Source organism: Ostrea edulis, chromosome 8 (assembly GCF_947568905.1).
Source record: "Ostrea edulis chromosome 8, xbOstEdul1.1, whole genome shotgun sequence".
NCBI lineage: Eukaryota > Metazoa > Mollusca > Bivalvia > Ostreida > Ostreidae > Ostrea > Ostrea edulis.
The window spans coordinates 68,667,488-68,689,418 of NC_079171.1; the positions used below are offsets into that span (position 1 = coordinate 68,667,488).

The 21,931-nt window shown below is 34.6% G+C and overlaps 1 protein-coding gene across 2 annotated transcripts in view; it reads left to right on the top strand.

The window, feature by feature from the left end:
- LOC130046339 (uncharacterized) overlaps positions 1-20,852 on the top strand; it is a 79,527-nt gene extending 58,675 nt beyond the window's left edge. Inside the window, exon 4 of one of the 2 annotated variants that reach the window (XR_008797781.1) lies at positions 20,093-20,852. The gene's annotated coding sequence lies outside the window, so the exon portion shown is untranslated. Of the gene's footprint in view, positions 1-16,933; positions 17,108-20,092 lie in introns of those variants that run through there. The other variant, XR_008797780.1, reaches the window with a different exon arrangement.
- Positions 20,853-21,931: the final 1,079 nt, after the last annotated feature.

A 21,931-nucleotide genomic window follows, 5' to 3' on the forward strand; every position in this document is an offset into this window, starting at 1 on the left:
CTACTAAATAGATGTAGAATATATACAAAAATATGATACACTACATGTATGTTTTCATGAAACACTGATGAAGGGTGGTTGTCTATATCTGGACCCATGCTGCTCTTGCAATGAAACACAGTTTAGGGAAGGGGATAACTTAATTTGATAGTTTAAAAAAAAACGATTAAAATGTCATGGAGTTATTACTTTTCAAATTGAGTGGGTTTGGGTAGGAGTCTGGACTCATGCAGCATCTGCTCTTGCAATGAAACATACATAATGAGGTGGGGGGGGGGGGGTATATGTATCTTGTTCTACAATGAATATTTGTATTATATCACTATGTATATAAAAAAAAAAATCCGTGGGCATACTTAATGACTCGAGTTGGATTTCTTTTAGAAATAGTTTAAGGTGACAACTTGAAAATCAAAATTGCTTTCAACAAAATATGTATCTAGAATACAGCCATCATACAAGCTACTGGAAAACCAGAAGTGACACATACTCCTCCACTAATTGGGGAGGGGTATATTTCCCCAGTTTTTAAAAATATTCTTAATTCATTATTGAAAATAAAGACAAGTGACTGCAGTGTGTAAAATATCTAGTTTATCAAATGAGTGTCAATCTTTTTACTTCATATGACCCCCTCCCCACTTCACTCTCAAATACTTTTTATCACTTGACCATGAAAATGTAGAAATATTAAAATTTGAAGTACTCAGTCAATGCAAAGTAATTCAAAGTGAATTTCAATTAAGTTTCAATAAAACTATTTCTCATTTTCTTTTGTGTTTAATTGAAAACATTCATAGAACACAAGATTAGATGCTTTTTCAGCAGTCATTTTCTTCATATTAAAACTTCACAGTTTACTAAAGTCCATAAGCACAAATGTAGATGACAATTCACATCACTGAATCCAATTAGTGGATATCCTGGTTTGACCACTACATACAGCAGTAACCAGCTGTTGGAGATGAATATTATCTACTGGAGTCAATATGGCTGTCATCTGTGGGTACTAAATGGAAAAAAAAAGATGAAAGTTGCCAGTCACAAATATTTAAACACAATAATGTAGGTCTAAGTGTTCAAGTTTAGATGTGCATTATAACATAAAAACATTCAAATTTCATACCATACAGCAATATCAAAACATGCTTCATATGAATTTTCTCTTATTTGTCATTTTGAAGAAATTAATATTGACTAGATGTAAATAATACCTATATTTATGTATATCCAGTGCCTGATTGGATTATTTAAAGTTTGTAAAAATTACCTAGAGATGTGGAAAATTGGAAATATCATGCTCTTTGAAAAGTTCACATTCTTGTTGGTATCATGCACATCTGTAAATAGCATTATCTCATATTATAAATACATATGTCGCAAACATTCAATGTATTAAAGAAGGGTCTCAAATACACATAAAAAATGTGGGCAATCAGTATGCATTCAGGGTCTTTTATTTTTCTTCCATTTATTCAAACTGTAATGTAAACGAAAATATCCCAAGTTTATTTTTTTTCTCGTATGTCACTATAAAATTAAATGTGACTGTAAATCTAGAGCATCACAATTAATGTAATTACACATGCATTTGTACAAGATTTTACCACAGATACCTGATGCACTGATACTAACGCCACCCCCCCCCACCCCCACCCCCATTTTTGAAAATATTTTTTGCAGCGATAAATCTGAAATGTGTTGATTCCCGGTCTAACTAATTTCTTTTGATTTTTAAAGTACTTTGTAAGCTTTAGAGATTGGCCTTGTCCGGGTATAAGAAAAAAATGAGCACAAATTTTGTAATAAATTATAGGTTGCTAATGTTATACATGCAATACTAAATTATATATACAGTTAGATGTCATATGTACATGCCAAATATATATACACGTTTTTACATATATGCATATGAACTGTTAGTATTTAGTTTGTCATCATTATACATATTTCATCATTGTGTAAAATGATTGTATGCCAACATGCTTGGTGGATCAATAAATAAATTAAATCCTACCGGTAGAAGCTTACAAAAAGCGTGAAAGGATTACTTGAATCGAAAGAAGGATGAAGTAGATAGGAAATTTATTTATTTCAGAGAAATTATAGCAAGGAAAAAATCAAAAGAAAGAGGAGGGACGGGGGGGGGGGGGTAAGTACATGATTGTAATATCCATACTTTAGGTGCCTGTGGATTTTACTGCCTAGATACCCGCCTGTACTCATGTAAATCATGTTTATATAAACAAACAACAACTGGTATCATTTGAGCATCAGTTCTCTAACATATAGGCGTATTTTGCGTGTGTGCACCTAATTTGCTACACATCGACTACGTGTGACGTGTTCAGTATGTAAACAAAGAACATCAAACTATGTATATACTACCTCTAAAGTATTGAGTCAATGTATAAAACACAGTAAATGTTGTCTACTTTCATAGTTGACAACTTTGGTTTCAGGTATTCATACATCATTTTTTCAATTACAAGAATTTACCTTGATTTTTCCGATTTCAAAGTTGTACAGCTGACATCTTCTGAACGTCGCGTCGTCTTTGGCATGTGCCTAGTAAGCGCATTTTAGACGCTGATTCCAACCATACGACAAACTTCACAGGGGTATTTCTCATCATAATGACTTATGATGTGTTGTAAAATCAGGGAAATTTGACTTATTTTAAGCGTAGAATAAAGGCAATATTCCGATATATTTTTATATGATCCTAAAATTAGAGTTTGTGTATGTGTATCCAAATATGGATTGATTAAGGCGGAGCAACTGTCATGACGTATCAGCTCATTATGATCTCATTATCATACCGAGTTCATTCGTTACCTTAAGTGTCCTGCGTTGATATCCCACGCGTCCTTAATGACACCATGATAATTTCACTAAAATGTGCAGCCGTTGATAGGTAAATGACTTATACTTATCGTATGTGCACTATTGGGGCAAATAAAGCGTTGTATCTGGTGTGTCCAGGGGTCCGTGTTTGCCCAACTATCTATTTTGTATTGCTTGTAGGAGTTATGAGATTGATCACCGTTCGTTATCTTCACCTTGTAATAGGGACTTCGATTTCAATATAATTGTTTTAAAAAAAATAACTGATCGGTATGATTATGTATGATATCTGTTTTGAGACAGCAAATTAAGACAGTTTGAAATGATCGTGAATTGATAATGCAAGGTTGATAAGATACTACAGGAATATCTTAAATGGCTGTACATTTGGAAAATGTGGATATAGCGAACACTGATCAATTCCATAACTCCTATAAGCAATGCAAACTAGAGAGCTGAGGAAAGATGAACCTCTTGATATACCAAATGTGAGATCAGTTGCCTCTGAGGAGTAAGCATCCCATGTCGATCGGTCAAACCCGTCATGAGCATTACAAGTGTACTTTTATCAGGTAACAGAGCTATCCGTAGTCAAAATTAGTCTGCCAAGCACGATTTCACAATTGTTATGAAACACGCCAGACAGGATTTAACCCAATGATAGGCTGTTTTGACAAACTAGATCGTTATTACAACCAAATAATTAGCAGATTGCTGACTTTAAACGATATTGTTGAAATTCATGCGCCATCAATTTGTTTATCAGTAGCCTACTTCGATTTACAAAACGACCGTAAGCAGAACAAGCTCTTGCTCATCGAATCACTGGATCTATATAAACACTAAATACAGATGGTGGTACAAGAATATGGGAAATTGCAATCATCACGTTTGGGTCGTTAGTTTGCCGTTTATATGTTTTTCAATAAAATATCCAAGTATGAAGCAGAAAAGGACAACTCCGTGGTGTATTTTATCAAGAGTTTACAGAAATATATTGAATCAACACATTAATGGCAGTTATTATTTTAATAGATAAAGGCTCGTCAATGCAAGGCGAAGATAATGAACAGCGATCAATCTCAAAACTCACATAAGCAATACACAATAGATAGCTGGACAGACATGGACCCCTGGACACACCAGAGGTGGGATCAGGTGCCCAGGAGGAGTAAGCATCCCCGGTTGACCGGTCACACCCGCCGTGAGCCCTACGACCTGATCAGGTAAACGGAGTTATACGCAGTCAAAATCAGAGTGCCAAGAATGGCTTAACAATCGGTATGAAACACGTCAGACAGCATTTAACCCAATGATAGGTTGCATTGACGAACTATATATGTAAATGTTGAATTGAAGGCCACATCAGCATATTTTTCTCCTCACGTAAAAGTGTTTGAATAAATTCCGCTTCACATGAATATAAAAACAGGTCAGCTAACAAAGGAAATCAATTCATGTTCCTAGGAATTTCAACATTTTGTTGGACGATCTGATCAACAAAGCCACCAATATATTAAATGTTTATAAAACTGAACCATGTTTTTGAAGAATGTTACCCTTTGAACAGGCAGATGGGCTAGAAGTATGATAACCAAAAGTAGAAGTGATCCCATATCCCCTATTAAAAATGCAAAACTCAGAGTAACCCAATTATTTACGTCGACACCATGAACTAGTAAGCGACCCCTGTCAATAGACAAAGATATTGTTTCTTTTCCTCACATTCAATTTTAAGTTATAACTTATGCATTGTTTCTATTAGTTTAGTAGCACGTCTCAGTAGAGTTGCATCAACTGGACAAAGGTGTTAGATGATAAATAATGTCCCATATTATGTGAACATCGTTTAATAGAAAAGGTGTCAGATGTTACATAACGCCCTATAGTGTGTTAATATCGTGTAATAGCAAAGGTGTTAGATGATAAATAATGCCTCATATTATGTTGATGTCGTGTAATAGAAAATCGTTTGCAAGATTCGGACCAATCCCTGGTCAGATCAATCTTCAATCATAATGGCATTGCCTTAAGCATACTACAAAGTAGGCTGCTACATAGCACTACAAAAAAATACCACTACCCTAAACAAAGATACGTACATATTGGGGAATTCCACTTATTGGTAGCACTTCTAGTATTCTTATTTTTAGTACGAATTGAGCACAGCGATAATTTGGTGCGTTACCATACAATATGTTAAAACATGGTTCAATCTTTATTCAGTAGCTGTGTCATTCACTCTTACCACATTCAAACAATCTAAAATGTCAACAGACATTATGCCTATAGGGACTATATTAAAAATGAATTTGACAAACATGTTTTGTTGAACACGCCAGTACCTTTACCCCTTGACTAACACGGTGAATTACAATAGTAGTGTATTATAACACAACATGGAGTGTTTCCTGTCTTAAAAATAGGGAATATGCATTTCTGTATGGAAAATTGAGCCTAGTGTGTACCTTTCAAATGCTGCTTAAATCATTACTTTCTTTAAAAAAATATATATTTACGTGAGGGAAACTTATCAATCTATATAATTTGATATATAGCACGTGTATGTCTGATGATTTCATGATCATTGCAAAACCTTGAATAACTCGTGGCATTTGTATCAGTTTTCGGAATGATTCTGATAAAATTGTGTCGGTTTGCCAAGATGAGGAGACAGTGTTTTATATCTAAGAAACGGGGAACAATTTCTAGAAAATTTCCTAGTGTATGTGTGATGTCATTTTATTTACATGACATGTTACACAACCATCGGTATATAAAATCATGTTGCAGTCTCTGTTAATTCTTGTAGACATATCATTGGCATGATTGAGATTAGAAAAGGCCCATAATTCCCACCCAGGCACGCGACATTCCATTGGATTGAAATCGCATGCTACAGTAATGAAATAAACGTGCTACTGCCTATCATATATATTTGACACCCAGTGGATACAATTTCTTAAACCTCTAGTTTTTCGCATTAAATTTTATGATTGATGGTGTTAAATACTTTTGGCAGATCCAACATCACCATGCCAGTGAACATACCTTTTGAGATATCGCGTCTTATATGCAGGACTCCGTGTTTGCCCAACTATCTATTTAATATTGCTTATGAGATTTATGAGTTTTGGTCATCTGATACATTAGGCGTTATTTTATGTGCTAAAGTTAAATGTGTCGGCTCATATGCCCCTAAACAAAGATGAACGGATCTTGACGTAAATTTTTAAGTCACATGTAAAGTTTTGCAAATTATTGTGTAACATTGCAATGAATTAACTTAATCACTAATCAACGAGCTACAAACACCAGATGCTGTAAACAATTGAAAAAAAAGTGCATTAGCCACTGTCAAAGCGTCCTTCTTCCAATTGGAAGTGTGCATAGTTATTTTGAAAGCATAGATACAGCGGTAAACACATGTGATAATCCACTCATAGGGTGGTTGTAATTTTTTGTATAAATCAATTTCCAACACTTCAAGAGTTTCAGAAGGAGTGAAATGTGCAGTATTCTGTGTCTTTGTTACTTTCTGTTTAAGCTTCCGTTTCTGACAATTGTTACAAGACGAGAAACGACGTCTATATATCCTTTATTAGACTCGTTGTTATATACAAGCTCAGAAGAGAGAATTTCGTCTTAATGACCCTGGGTACTCAACAATGAAGGATGTAAAAGCTCATTATCAGTATAATCTGTTCGCACGGTTATTTCATCATTGGTTCGTGATTGATCGAAATGACAGTATATTAGTGTTTGTTTAATCGGCGGTGTGCTATATGGAACTCAGATATTCTTGTTGTTCGGGGTTCATTGTGTATGAGGTGCTTCATTAGCAACGACAGGGAAGTCAATGTTAGCCGCTGTTTCCTCATCATATATATCACGAACATCTATGAAATTTGTACAAAGTCTTTTGTCATTTAAAACATACGGAAGTGTTGCCCATTTGATCATGTAATAGAACTTAGAGATTCATCGACATAGGGGAAGAATCGGTCCTCTTCATCTGGATTATCCAATAACATTTTCAGAACTTCTGGGTCCCGCGACACAACATCTGCAACAATCAATTGAGCGGCTGACTTGTATTCAATTGAAAAGTCGTATCGTTGTAAAAGTGCAAGCCATTCCTCATAACTTGCAATTCGCAATTGCTTTTAAAATAACGGTTTAATGCTTGTTGATCACACTCAAAGCTAGAATGTTTTCCATCTAAATAGTAAGAGCAATCAATAATACCAGTAAACATGCCAAGAAGTTGTAATTTTGTCGGACCATAAGATATATGCCATTTTGGCAATCCCTCGGATCCAAACCGTACGACATGAGATGCTCCAGCAGAGTGTTATCGGTAAAACAGTTACGCGATTCCTTTACTGGAAGTATCTACGAGAAGACGAACTCAATGTCATGACGAGAAAATGTCAAAAGAGATATTCCCAATAGCAGACGCTTTGATTCTCTGAATACATGTTCTTTTTCATCGTTCCGGAAATATTTACCTTTTGATTTCTAACAGTTTGTTTCACGGAATTGCAACTATCGGGCTTGTAATATATAAACTTTTATTTTCATCTACCGGTACAGCAATGTCTTGTCAAAATAATCAATCAAACTAATGGCGCAATATGTCACGTTTTTGAGGTGGGAGATGACGTGGTTTATGATGATTTGATGATACGTTTAGTTTCACGTGATTTGTGTATTGCGTCACCTTGGTTACACCAGTATCAGGATTGTCGTTAGTAACAAACACATCTTTGTTACTTTTCAAAATATTTTGAACGGTTTTAAGGCCACCATATTTCAATTCCAGGCTACAGCAAGGTGAAGATAACGAACAGTGATCAATCTCATAACTCCTACAAGTAATACAAAATAGATAGTTGGGCAAACACGGACCTCTGGACACACCAAAGGTGGGATCAGGTGCCTAGGATGAGCAAGCATCCCCTGTTGACCGACCACACCCGCCGTGAGCCCCATATCCTGATCAGGTCAACGGAGTTATCTGCAGTCAAAATCAGTGTGCCAACAACGGCTTAACAATCGGTATGAAACACGTCAGACAGCATTAGACCCAATGCGAGGTGGTATTGACGAACTAGATCGTTATAACGACCATAGAATTTGCGAAATGCTGAGTACAATCGAGACTGTTGAAATCCCTGTACCATCAACTTGTTTGTCAGTAGCTTACCTCGATTTAAAAACCGACTATATCCAGAACAAGCTCTTGCATATCGATTTAGTTGAGATATATAAACACCATATGCAGGTGAGAATGGAATATTGCTACATAAATGTGGGAAGTTGACGATGTAGAAGCTGAAAGCATCCCGTTTGTCATACAGTTGAGTTGTCAGTTTGCTGTTAATGTCTACTTTCAATAAATTATCTAAGTATGAAGCAGAAGTGGACGACTCTGTGGTGTCCTTTATTTCGATCTCACAGGGATATATCAAATCGACATATGAATGAAAGCTATCATTGTTAATAGACAAAACGTCATCGATATATATAAAAGTCGAATTGAAGGTCACAGCGAGATATTTTTTCTTCTCACGTAGAAGTTTTTGAATAAATTCTGCTTCATATGAATATAAAAACAGGTCAGTTAACAAAGCAGCACAATTCGTGCCCATGGAGATTCCAACAGACTGTTGGAAGACCTGATCACCAAAGACCACGAAGATGTTGTCAATGAGGAACTCTAGCATATTTTTTTTATTTCAACTGCAGAGTATTTGTGCGTGGAATCAGAGTGGTGTTTAACAAAGTAAGTTTTTGAATGACTGATCACTAGATATGAGTATTTCCGTTTTCCGTTTTTGTTGAAGAAGCAACTGTCTATGATGCCAATAAGTCTAGTCTTTAATTTATCGTGAGGAATGGTCGTGTATAGTGTTGAAAAGTCATAGGTTTTAATGCTATTGATTTGGAAAAAATTCTGTGATTTTAAGTTTACTAGTATAGGTACGGTAACTCATATTCATTCGACCCATTGACTGGAATATTAAATGTGTCTAAAACTGAAGCATGGTTTTGAAGAATTTCGTCTTTTGAAAGGGCAGTCGGAGTATAAGTATGATTACCAAAAGTGGAATTAATGCCAAGTTTGTTTAAAATACAGTTGTAATATTGAGCCTTACAAAGAAAGACGATATTGTTACTAGCTTTGTCAGCTGGAACCAAAACATATTCCTCATGCAACCTATCTAATTCTTTTATCACTTCTGGTTTACAAAACACAGAATTATAAATGGTACGTACTTTTGTTTTCATTTGTCTAATGCGAGATTTTAATATCCCTCTGATGCTTTTAACCCATTCTGACAATGTATGGAGTTCTTCTTTTTCATATTCAGCCCATCGTCTGGCATAATCTTCGACAGGAAAGCTGTAGAGTAAATCATTCCCTTATGTGTGGTAACTACTCGAAGTAAACATGTGTTTACTACATACAATATCTCAATTTAGACATTATTTGTCATCAACATTGAATATTACGTGGGCAAACATTACTTCAAAATCTGCCTCTATGTTATCCATACCAATATTGACCCATTTGTCCGACAAATTAAAAAGCTACAAAGGAACGTAGTGACCATTGTGTACACAAACAAGTCATTTCGCTGCAACAATATATCTGTCTCTCATTATTAGGTAAACAGATACCCTAGGGATGAACAGTTTTTTTTTCAGGCGTCTTTGCCTTATTAATTACATTATACATTGGTGGTAAGGTAAAACAATATGTACTTCTTTCATTACACATAGAACCGAAATCCATAGACAGGGACATATATTTAGAATTCGACACAATACCTATCAACACAAACAAATGCGAGCCAAGAATAAACGGATGAGATGATTCCTTAAGCAGGTATACATAAATATACACAGATAGTTCCGTCTCTAAGATTTGCACTTTGATCCTGGCGATACCTATAATACGAATGTGTTTATCATGTGTTGACTGAATTTTTGGACTGATAGAAGAATGAATAACTGATTTTGATTTGGTACCAAAACTGCCATAAAGGGAAAAGTATAGTAAATATATTGCAGTACCGGAGTCTAAAAGCGCAGATAATGAAATGGAACCAGTTTTGACGATGATAAACATACATTATCCGTAGTTTTGATCTTGAACATATTTTCCTTGGCGACATTACATGAGCCCAATACAGATATCGTAAGGAGGCGTTATTTCTTTCACCCTAGTATTCCTTTATGACGTCGACAACGGTTGTGAGAAAGCGACCGTTGGAGCGTTTAAGTGTGGGTAAGAGGAGAGGTGAAGTTAACGAGCAGTGACCAATCTCATAACTCCTATAAGCAATACAAAATATAAAGTAGGACAAACACGGATCCCTGAATATACCAGAGGTGGGAGGAGTAGGAGGAGTAAGTACATCATTCGAAGTCAAGAACATGAATCATTTCAATGTTATTTCTGAGTTTTGAAATAGAAATTCCAAGCTTGCGAGGTTAAAAGAAAGCCACGATTTCTTTACCTGCTATTTTGCATCATTTTTTAGACTTTCTAACATCCATTAAGCATTATTTTGTTTTATTAAAACCGCAGACGGCGGAATACCCTTTAATTGATTGTGACGTCAGAGTTAGAGTTAGATAGGGCATGAAACCACTCGAATTAACCTGCATAATCCTTGATTTTCAAATTGGGGGTAAGGTCAAAAGTATATGTCATCATGGAAACATTTTATTCATTTCAAATGTCTGATATAATATCCCTGGTACCATTGATCATATTTAACTTGATACGAACCTTGTATATCGTTCTGACACATTTACCCTCATTGGTGATCCTTTATAATGTTTCAGCATTATTGTTTTTCATATTATCAAAGAGAATCGGCGAGATTTTCAGTTTTTACTTATAAGTTATTGATCTCCGAATTTCGTTCAAGGTTGCAGGTCAAGGGCATTAAGAGTATTAAAGTCGTTAAAGTTGATTAGATTTTAAGAAATAAATTCTTAGTTTATGATATTAAGGATAGTGGATTACAACTTTATATTCCAGGCCAATGGGGCTACACATTTAACTTAAACACTATTACCTGTTTTTAAACTGTGAAGGGTGGAAAGTTCTAAGTTTTCGGGTATAATTAGGGTTGCTAGTTTGCTGTAGTTGGTTTATGACACATGAATACTTAAATTGTTCAGACACGTATTCACAAATTCATCACCAAACGTTTCGCATCAGATGTGCAGTATCGGATCCTCAGCTAGAATCGTAAAACGGATGTCACGTGTTACAGTAGGCATGACACACCAGATGACCCGCACTGCTCATTGGCTCTAAGTGCTGAGCAAAGGCTTAAATCTGAAACCCTTCACCGGTCTTGTTGACATCTCCGTATGAGTGACATTGTCGAGAGGAACGTTAAACCAAGATACATCCACAAATACATAGATATATTAAAATACAAGTTAGTTTGATGAAGACTTGTTGCGTTCAACATATATATTGTATATACACACGTGCATTGGTGATATTTGTCTAAAGGAATATTGCAAGTGAATCTTCTTTAAGTTTGAATGTTGAGACTTATAATTGTTTTTAGATGAGTGTACCTTCTATCGATAACATCCCCATTCAAACACACATATAACAGTTTAAATATTTAAAAGCAGCTGCTACAGTATCTAGAAACCAGTGTGTATAAATCGTAGCTACATCAGACAAGGTAATGTAACTTTAGTGCGATCTTATCTTAATCAACACTTGAAGAGTTGTTGTTCTTTGAGTTATAGCGATTGTACATGTTTACATTGATTTGCCTCGAGTAAACATGATATGTTTTTTATGAAGGGTACAGTATTAAATGCATTATCAAATATATTCGTTTAGAATAGCAAATCCAGAAAGACGAGGCTGTATTTTAATTTCCTTATTCCATCCGCTATCTGCGTTTATTAGCATTTGTTTCAATCAATATAGTAAGACCGAAATTCAACAATTCATAATATTTTTTTTCAATCGGAATAAAGTGTTAACAAATTTAAACATTCACTTTTTAGATACTCTCCAGCCCATCATAAAGATCTATAACGAGTGCATGTGCGTATCTATATATCTATAATATACAATCAATCCCTTAGACATTAACATAAATGCTTATTAGCATCAATTCAAAATAATGTGAATCGTTACATTAATTATCTAGGTATATATAACTAATTAAAGGGATCATGCAGTGATTAATTCTAACACATCGAGTAACTATATTGTGCTCCTTTTCAATTAACCATGTCTCCAATAGCACTACAGGGAATCCAAATTGACGTACATACTCAAACGCACTTTATTCGGAAGTCATCACACTACACGCTTGTTTATAAGTGTTTAAATAATCCATTCAGATTACTACACGTGGTTCCGGTTGTTCGTTCTTATTTTGATGAATGGGTATAAGTAGGATGTATTTTAAAGGAAAAACCTTATACAGCCACTTTCATTGTTGAATGGTTAGGGATATTGCGTTATGTTTGGGTGTTGTGATATTCAGCACACTAATCCAACACTGATGCGTACTGTGGCTGATTGACCGCCTTATGCTGTAAAATTTCACAATGTGGACATTGGTTCTTTGTTGTTTTTTTTAAATCTTATTAATAAAAATAAACGTTCTCAAATGAAGATCGTGTGTCTGTCATAGAAATATTATGGTACTTAAGTTGCAAATATCAGTGACTTTACCTGAATACTTATTGGTGGTAGAATGAATACCCATTTCTCACGTATTTTTTTTTTCTATTTCACTCCCTAATTGCGAATAATGAGTATATCTGCACACGCATTTTTAAAGAAAGAATGCAATGCAATATCCTAAACAAAGCAAACATTTGACTTAACACTCAAACACCAATAAAGCGCCTCGCTATTTTTATTTTTCCTTCATTCATTCCTTTTTTTATTATTTTTTTTTACCTATTGTTGCAGTGAGTTTATAAAAACATGTTGTTTTACTACTGTCGCACAGAACACACAAAGTAAGAAGTTATTACGTTAAACATTAAGATAATATAGGCATAGAACGCTATTGTGATGGGTGGATAGATGAATAAAGTGAGTCATCTTCTAATTACAGGTACTTTTAAATGTCCATTCAGTCAAATTCACTATTGAACTACTTTTCAATCATCTTTCAGTAGTTATTCAGTCACAATTTAATTAGCAATAAATCAGTCTCATTTCGGATATCATCAGTAACAATTTTGTCACATTTGAGTGAATATCTAGTTACCTTTTAGACATCGATGAGTTTAATCTATGGAACATTCAGTTCTATATTCATGTTGTCATATCTTAACGACCAATTCGCTATATCTCTTGTTTGAATATATATTTAACAATTTCGATGACTTTATTTCCGTGCATATGATCATTCAGTACCCTGTCTTGTCAACGTTTTACATTTTAGAAATAATTGTAGAGGTCTGTACGACACCAAACAAATTTATATGTTGTTTTTTTTAGTTTATGTAACCATTTGTCACCCTGTGATTAACATTTCCTCGAGTATTACCATCAATCCATGTAATCGTATGTCGTCGTATGGAATCGCTTATACTTCCACTTTGATACAAACAGTGGGTATAACGAAGTGTGATCAATACCGTATCTCCTATCAGAAATATAAAATATATATTAAGTCAACACCGGATATACCAGAGGCGGGATCAAGTGCTTAAGACGGATACGCATCCCTTTTTGACAGTTCGCACCTGCCGTGAGTCCTGTATGCTTAATGAGTAAATGGATATACATTTTTATATAATTACTTCAATCTAGATTATGACGGTGTAACTGGGAATTTTTACTTCCCCTAGGTATCTGTTTTTATTCCTGATGTTTCCAGGGCATGCGACTGCTCTAACCTTAGTATTATATTTCATAACGGAATGTGTGATATTAAGCATTTTTCGTTGTGGTAACCTTTTAGCCATTACATCACTATCATATATATACACAGAAAAGTTTTTAAAAAATATATCAACAGCGTATTCATGCAAACTAGTTTGAGTAAATCGGAGCTACATCAGACAAGGAACATAACTGTAAAATCAGTGCGGTCTTATTCTCTGCAAAACGTGAAGGGTTGTTGTTCTTTGAGCAGCTGAGATTATCCATGTTTATGTTGGTTTACCTCGAGTAATGTATTTATGCTTGTTGTGAAGGGTAAGCATCAGATAAATTACTGGAAATGTTATTTTAACCCAGAAAACGTAAACTGTATTCCCATTTCCTTAATCAATCTTATCTTATTCTCATATCATTTGTTTTAAGCATTAAAATAATATCAAAATACTAAAGGTACGTAGCATATATTAATAGCAATTGAGTGTTCATAAATGTAACCCTTTCCTTCTTAGATAATTGCCCTGCCTATCAAGTCTATATAGGTATAAAAAGCCCATGTGTATATCAATATTTCTGACCTAAATATTCATATCAAAGTCATACATTGTCTTGAATAATGTATAGTCGTATATATGATGCGAGTTTCATTAAAATACCTTTGTTTATAATTCATAATTATTTCTAAGAAAGGGATTTATCAACATGGATAATACTGATAATCTCAATTAGCCTAATAGACATACTAACTGTTATGTTTCATGTACCTTCTACGTCGAGCATGTGCCCCTAAACAAAACTTGAATAACACTTTATCTGCTTTGCTTTAAGAATTCTAGCAACGCTATTTGTCCAACTATCGCTCATGTTTTGTGAAATTGGTGGCAAAAGTCTAAGACTTTGACTCCATTACTATATATCTGTTTTCACATCAAATTCCTTAATGGCTTCCTTGATGATTGAGGGTCCCTGGACACCGGCTGAGAGCCTCGATTTCGTTTCCAAATGGCCTCGGCGTGAATAACGCGTATTGTACCATGTCTACTATATTTGTAGATTTGTTAAACATCGAGAGTTAATATGAAGTAACAATACACTGTGGGTATCAATTGCGTTATAATTCCCGCATTCAATCAATAGGCGGACAAATATAATCTAAATTTGTGTAACAAGCTAGGGTACTTTGGTAAAGCTCGGTCTTCATAGGTTTGGCGCTTAGTATGTGATATGTGTACCCAACAATCAAATTGCAATACCCTTTCCTTCGCCTTCAAACACGGTCACCCCTTAATATATATGTTATTTTCACAGAACATTCTTTTCCGTTTCTATTGTAAAACTTATACGGTACCAATATTGATGCACCAGATGCGCATTTCAACAAATAATGTCTCTTCAGTGATGGCCATATTTCAAATAAATTCGATTCAACATTCTCTGTGGGACCTTCAAATCGACAATTCAGTTGTGAATTACATTTTTGAAATTATTGCGTTAAATTCCCAGCAATATAATGTTGTCTGCTGAAATGTGTTTCAATGTTTATAACCATCATGCACTTAACTTCCAAAGCTTATCTTTGATAACAAAATCATATTTAACACCACTGATTTGATCAAACAAATGTTGCTTAAGGAAGTTAGCACCTGAGCTTTTGAGTAAAACTGCGCAGGATGCTACAACTAAGTATTCACTGGGTCAATATTAATCTCATTGGTGCAAACATATTACACATCTATTGCTGAACCCTATCCAGTTGAACATTTTTGTGTCAATTCAAATTTTGAAAGGGTTCGACAGGAAGTATATTTTGTGGTGGAAGGATTCACTAACCAAAAAGTTCTAGTTCTGCATGATATTACAGTTTCTATTTCATCCAATGTATCGTCAATTTGTATACTCCTATACGTGCATTTCAGTTTTATAATTCATGATACAGGTAGTTGAGACTTAGAACTAGTTCAAATGTTATAATTTATTAACTTGGTTGATATATGTTATCCAAACAGAACACCGATTCTTAAAAAAGCTATAATGAATTTACACAAAATTTTGTATAAAAATTCAGTATTTTCGCCAATAATTAAAAAAATGATCTCCAACACTAACGTTTTATAGTTGCATTTTTAATTGGAAGACCAGACCTTGGGAATTATGTAAAATTTTAGAAATTGACATTACTCCTAATATGTCCTTTTAAATTCTAAATTTTGATATCATGAAGTTGTTTGTATATCAAGTGCAAAAAAGTCATTATTTATTTCCTTTTCTAGTATTAATTTCTTTTTTCATCTGTAGTGTTAGAGGACATGGGTATGCATCTATTTTATGCAATGCTTGATTTGTGTTGCACATGTGGTGTTGACACTAACATAAAAATCAAGTTTGATTACATAAATTTTAAGTGCAGAAAGGTTATATTTAGAACATTATAGCTCAATAACAAGCGTTACGACCCCAGTTTTTCTTTTTAATTTTCCAATTTCCCTTCAATGTAGAACTCAAAAATACACTTCCCTAAAAATTGACATAACTCCAAATGTCAGGTGTGAACCTCTTTAATTCAACTTAAATTAGTTTAGAATTCAATCAGGTTTTAATACTAATTAATTCTTTTTACAGTTTGCTGTATCCATTTATAAACTTCATGTATGTATATAAACTTTACTATAACAATAAGCAAATTCAACAAACCATGAAATAAAAATCATAATCACAACTTCAACATCAAACCATTTCAACATAGGGTGGATCATTTTTTTATCCTTGAGGGATATGCTTTGCATCTTATCAACATCATCTTTCCAACATCCTGGACTATATTTCAAATTCGATATTTTTCTCTTGGGGTCTGATTCCCACAAACATCATAACATGAAAACGGTGAAAAAATCAGCTAGAGAATTAATACTATCGACATTTCTGACCCAAATGTTCATATCAAAATCATACAATTGTCATGAATCACGTTTACCTGTATACATGACGCGATATTGTCATTCAAATACTTTTGTTTATAATTCAAAATGATTTTTAACAAACAGTTTTATTAGCATGAATGATATCGCTATTCTCAATTAGCGCAATACAGATAATACATTGTAACGGCTATGTTTTCATATACCTTCTACTCGAGTATGTATCCCTAAACAAAAGTTGCATAACTCTTTGTTTGCGTTGCTCTAGGAATTCTAACAACTCTATTTGCTCAACTATCGATCATGTTTTGTGAAATTAGTGGCAAAAGTCTAAGACTTTGACTCCATTGATTTATAGCTGCTTTCATATCCAATTTCTGATTGGTTTCTATGATGATTGAGCGTCCCTAGACACCGACTGAGAGCCTCGAATTCGTTTCAAAATGGCTGCGGCATGGATACGAAGTATTGTACCATGTATCCTATGATTGTAAATTTGCTGAACGTCGACGATGAATATGACGTCACGATACACTGTTTGGATCAATTGCGTTATATTTCCCGCGTTCAATGAATAGGCGGATCAAATATCTAAAGTCGCGTAACAAGCTAGGGTACTTTGGTGGATCTCTGTCCTCATACTTTAGGCGCTAAGTTTGGAATATTTTTATTCTATAATGAAATTGCAATACCTTTTGCTTCGCCTTCAAACACGGTCACGCCTTAAGACGTATTTCATATTTACAGAACTTTTTTATCGTTTGTATGAAATTTAGTGTACAGAGGGGCATGCCAATCGAGTCGTACAACGACTCCACCGTCCTTCTGTACAATAAATTTCATACAGACCGCCCCCCCCCTCCCCAAAAAAAAACCCACAGTAAATGCCGTCTCTGTACAGTGTAAGTTGAAGATAACGAACAGTGATCAATCTCATAACTCCTATAAGCAATATAAAAGAGATAGTTGGGCAAACACGGACCCCTGGACACACCAGAGGTGGGATCATGTGAATAGGAGGAGTAAGCATCCCCTGTTGACCGGTCACACCCGCCGTGAGCCCCATATCCTGATCAGGTAAATTTCATACAAATCAAAAAAAAAAAAAAAAAAAAATAACAACAACAAAAACCCACTGTAAATGTCTTTTGTCATGATGCATATTCATAACATAATTACAAAAGTTGCACGTAATGTGACGTCATAAATCGGGGGTTGATAAAATATTCGACATGGAGATCGGTGACGCTGACTCTTTAAAGTGTTAACATGAAGTGGATGACGTTACGTAATCTCAAATATGCACGGTATTAATGGATAATGATGAGAACAAATTGGATGTATGTCGCAAACTTTAGCTACATATAACAAGTGCTTTTTGCAATTGAGAGTCATTACTATTGTAGTATAGAGTCTGTTGATGTGTGAGTGCCGGATTGATAGCCCCCCTCCCACCGTTAACCACAAATATACACGACATTTCTGCATGACATATATATATGTGATGACCAAGTTATCAATTTATTAAAGTCAAGTTTCAAATGTAGTTTCAAATAGGTGTGAGTATACTATGACAAAAATAGCAGTGTGCTGTACACTAAACCACGAGGAAAGAAAATTAGTTTAAGTTACATGTACAAAAATGAGATTCAAATAACATATGGATAATCATGGAAATAATTGCACAGATCATTACACAAAGTCAAGATATACAAATGACTGACCTTGATAAATATTTGCTTATAAACTAAATATTATCACCACTCTATGTACCAATGTAATTAACATTTATATATACGTTTACATTATGACCCCTGGGTCGAGGCCTCTGCTGGTGGACTGTTAGTCCCCGAGGGTCTCTACAGCACAGTAGCTTAGTACTTGGTTACTAGCTTGAAAATATGGATGTATATTTAATTGCTGTTATAAAATTTAGAAATTAATTTCAAAATTAAGGAATATCTCTCTCGTGCATAGCTCTTATCCTTGGACGAATTTGGCTCCACTTTTTGGCACGCTGTTTTTGGCTATATTTAGCTCCAAAACTTCATAGCTATTTTGGATTTCAAACATTTCGGTTGAACATCACTGAAGAGACATTACTTGTCGAAATGCGCATCTGTTGCATCAAAATTGGTACCCTATACGTTTTACATTATAACACACGTGTGTCACATTATTGCAAATACTATAAACTTACCCCAAATAGGGCCAAATATGCAGATTATGCAAGTTTATTACTCTAGACAGTCAACAGATACAAGGCCACACACTTGTTAATATTGATTGATTGGATATTATTTAACGTCCCTCTCGAGAATATTTTACTCATAACTTCAACTGCAGGTGAAGGGCAGCAACATTTTGGCGTATAGTCGGCGCCTATGGCCTTTGCGCAGGGAGGAATTTGTATCATGCCACACCTGCTGTGACACGGCGCCTCGTTTTTTTGCGGTCTCATCCGAAGGACCGCCCCATCTAGTCGTCTTCTAGGACAACCAAGATATACTGAGGACCTATTCTAACCTGGATCCTAACCTAGCAAAAAAAATGATTACCCGTGTAACCACACACTGAGCATTGAGCACATCTTTGCACATAAGTCTGTGTTTGCCCAGCTATCTATTTTGTATTGATTGTAGGAGTTATGAGATTGACCACTCTTCGTCATCTTCACCGTTCATAATAGGAATTAATTTTCTAGTACAACCTCGAAAGACGATGAAGCAACCATTACGTAATCGTTCTACTAAAAATAATATGAGTCTAACAATATCAGTCGCATGTAACCATAACATGCGCATCTGGTGCATAAAAATTGGTACCGTATACGTTTTACATGTAAACATAACTTCTCTAGAACACTCTATGTTAACTCAGTGCAATTAGTGATATACACAACACTTAAAATGTTTGAAAGACAATGAAAACTCAAATATGTAATGTATATCAATGAAAGCAAAAAAGAAAAATACAAGAAAACATACTCATGACACACTTGATAGAACATCTGCTACAACATTATCTCTGTCTTTGATATGTTTGATATCAATATCATACTCTTGTAATAATATACTCCATATTGTGAGTCTTTGATTAGAGTTGAACAATACAAGGAAAGATATTTTCTTCTAATGTAAAAACATTTGAGCAAACCTTATACGATAAGAATATAAAAAAATCAGCTCCATATGTAAGAAAGGAGTACAATTCGTGCCTGTGGTAATTCCTACATGCTGTTGGAAGATATAATCACGAAAGACTACGAAGATATTGTCGCTCAGGAACTATTACAGCATGTTTTTATTAAAGCGCCAGGGTACGTGTGCGTAGAATCAGAGTGGTGTTTATAAAAAAGTAATACTATTGGATTGATTGATTGATTGCGTATTGTTTGACGTGAATTTCGATTTTTTTAACCATATAGAGACGTCACCAACACCGGCAAAGGACTTCGAATGTAGGCCTATGTTCGGCGCTTACAGCCATTGAGCAGTGAGGGTTTTTAGCATGCCACACCTACCGTAACACGGGACATCCATTTTAAATGTCATCTCCGAGGAGACATGGTATTCACTCTTGATTCCGACGGTTTGACGATGGAACTGTCACTACCTGCTTTAACGACTTAGGTCTGTCGCAACCAGGATTTAAACCCTGACCGTCCCCATGCGGAGCTGAATGATCATTAGATATGAATATTTCCTTTTTCGTAAACGTTTGATATTTTAGAATATATTGTTGATGTTTGTACGATATACCTACGGATTTTTTATGGTTTTGTTTTTGATTTTTGTAGTAATTTGCCTCGTTTTCTTTTTAGCTCTTACAAATTTATTATTATTTCGAATTTCAAACATTTCGGCTTGAGCATCACTGAAGAGACAGTATTTGTCTAAATGCGCATCTGGTGCATCAACATTGGAACCGTATAAGTTTTACATCAAACACATACACAGAAAAGTTGAAATATCTATAAAGAGCTTAGTCCTGTAGATCTTAGCTATATCAGACAAGGTAACGTAACTTTACAATCAATACGGTCTTATCTTCAGCAAAACGTGACGAGTTGTTGTTCGTTGAGCTACTGAGATAATCCATGTTTACATTGATTTACCTCGAGTAAACTATTTGTGCTTTTTGTGAAGGATAAGCATTTAATACATTACCGGATATATTGTAGGATAAGAAACCCAGAAAGGTGAGACTGTATTATCATATCCTTACTCCAGCCCTTATCTAATCTACATTTCTTTTAATTATTAAAGTAATACCAAAATACATAACATTTCTCCATAGTAATAGAGTGTTTGTAAATTCAAACCTTTTCCTTGTTTCACAGTCTTCATGTTTATCGTGTATATAAAACACAAATATGTATATCGATGTATATGTAAAAAAAAAAGCAATTAATTTCCTAGATATTAGCATAAATATTAAATAAAATCAATTCAAACATTTGTGAATATGCGCATTAATCATTATATAACCAATCAATGTGATTATATTGTAATTAATTTTAACACATCGAGTAACTTGATTTTGTTTTAGTTCAATTAGCCATATACTCTGAAGCAGTAATGGGAATTCCCAATGAGGTAGACACTTAAAAGCACTTCATACGGAAGTCATCACACTGCGTGTGTAACTACAATTGAGTTAAACAATCTCTTCAGACTACTACACCTTGTTCCGGTTGTTCTTTCTTATTTGTACGAATGAACATACGTAAAATGCATTCTAAACCATTATACGTTTACAGCCAGTTTAAGTATAGCATGTTTAGTGATATTGATATTCTATTGGCGTAGATTCAAATATATAAGTGTTGCCCAGCTCATCATAATAAAGCAACACTCAACACATTCTTGACTGCTTGACCGCATCGTGTTCTGCAATTTTCACAGTGCGGACAGTACATTATTTGATTTTTAATCAGATCAATAAAAACACAATATATTCCAATAAAGACCGTGTGACTTTCATTAAAGTATGACTATAGATAGTTGATATATCTTCTTATTAAATTGGGGAAAGTTTAATTGCCCTTTGTTTTCATATTGCAAATAACATTGACTTTACTTGAGTCATATATTGGTAAAATGACTACCCATTTCTACGCATTTTCTTTATTTCACTCCATAATCGCAAGATATGGGTATCTCTGCACACAATATTTCATAAAAAGAATGAGATATCATATAAAAGCACAAACAAGTGATATAAAAGTCAAACACCAATAAAGCTTTACATAATTTGCTTTCTT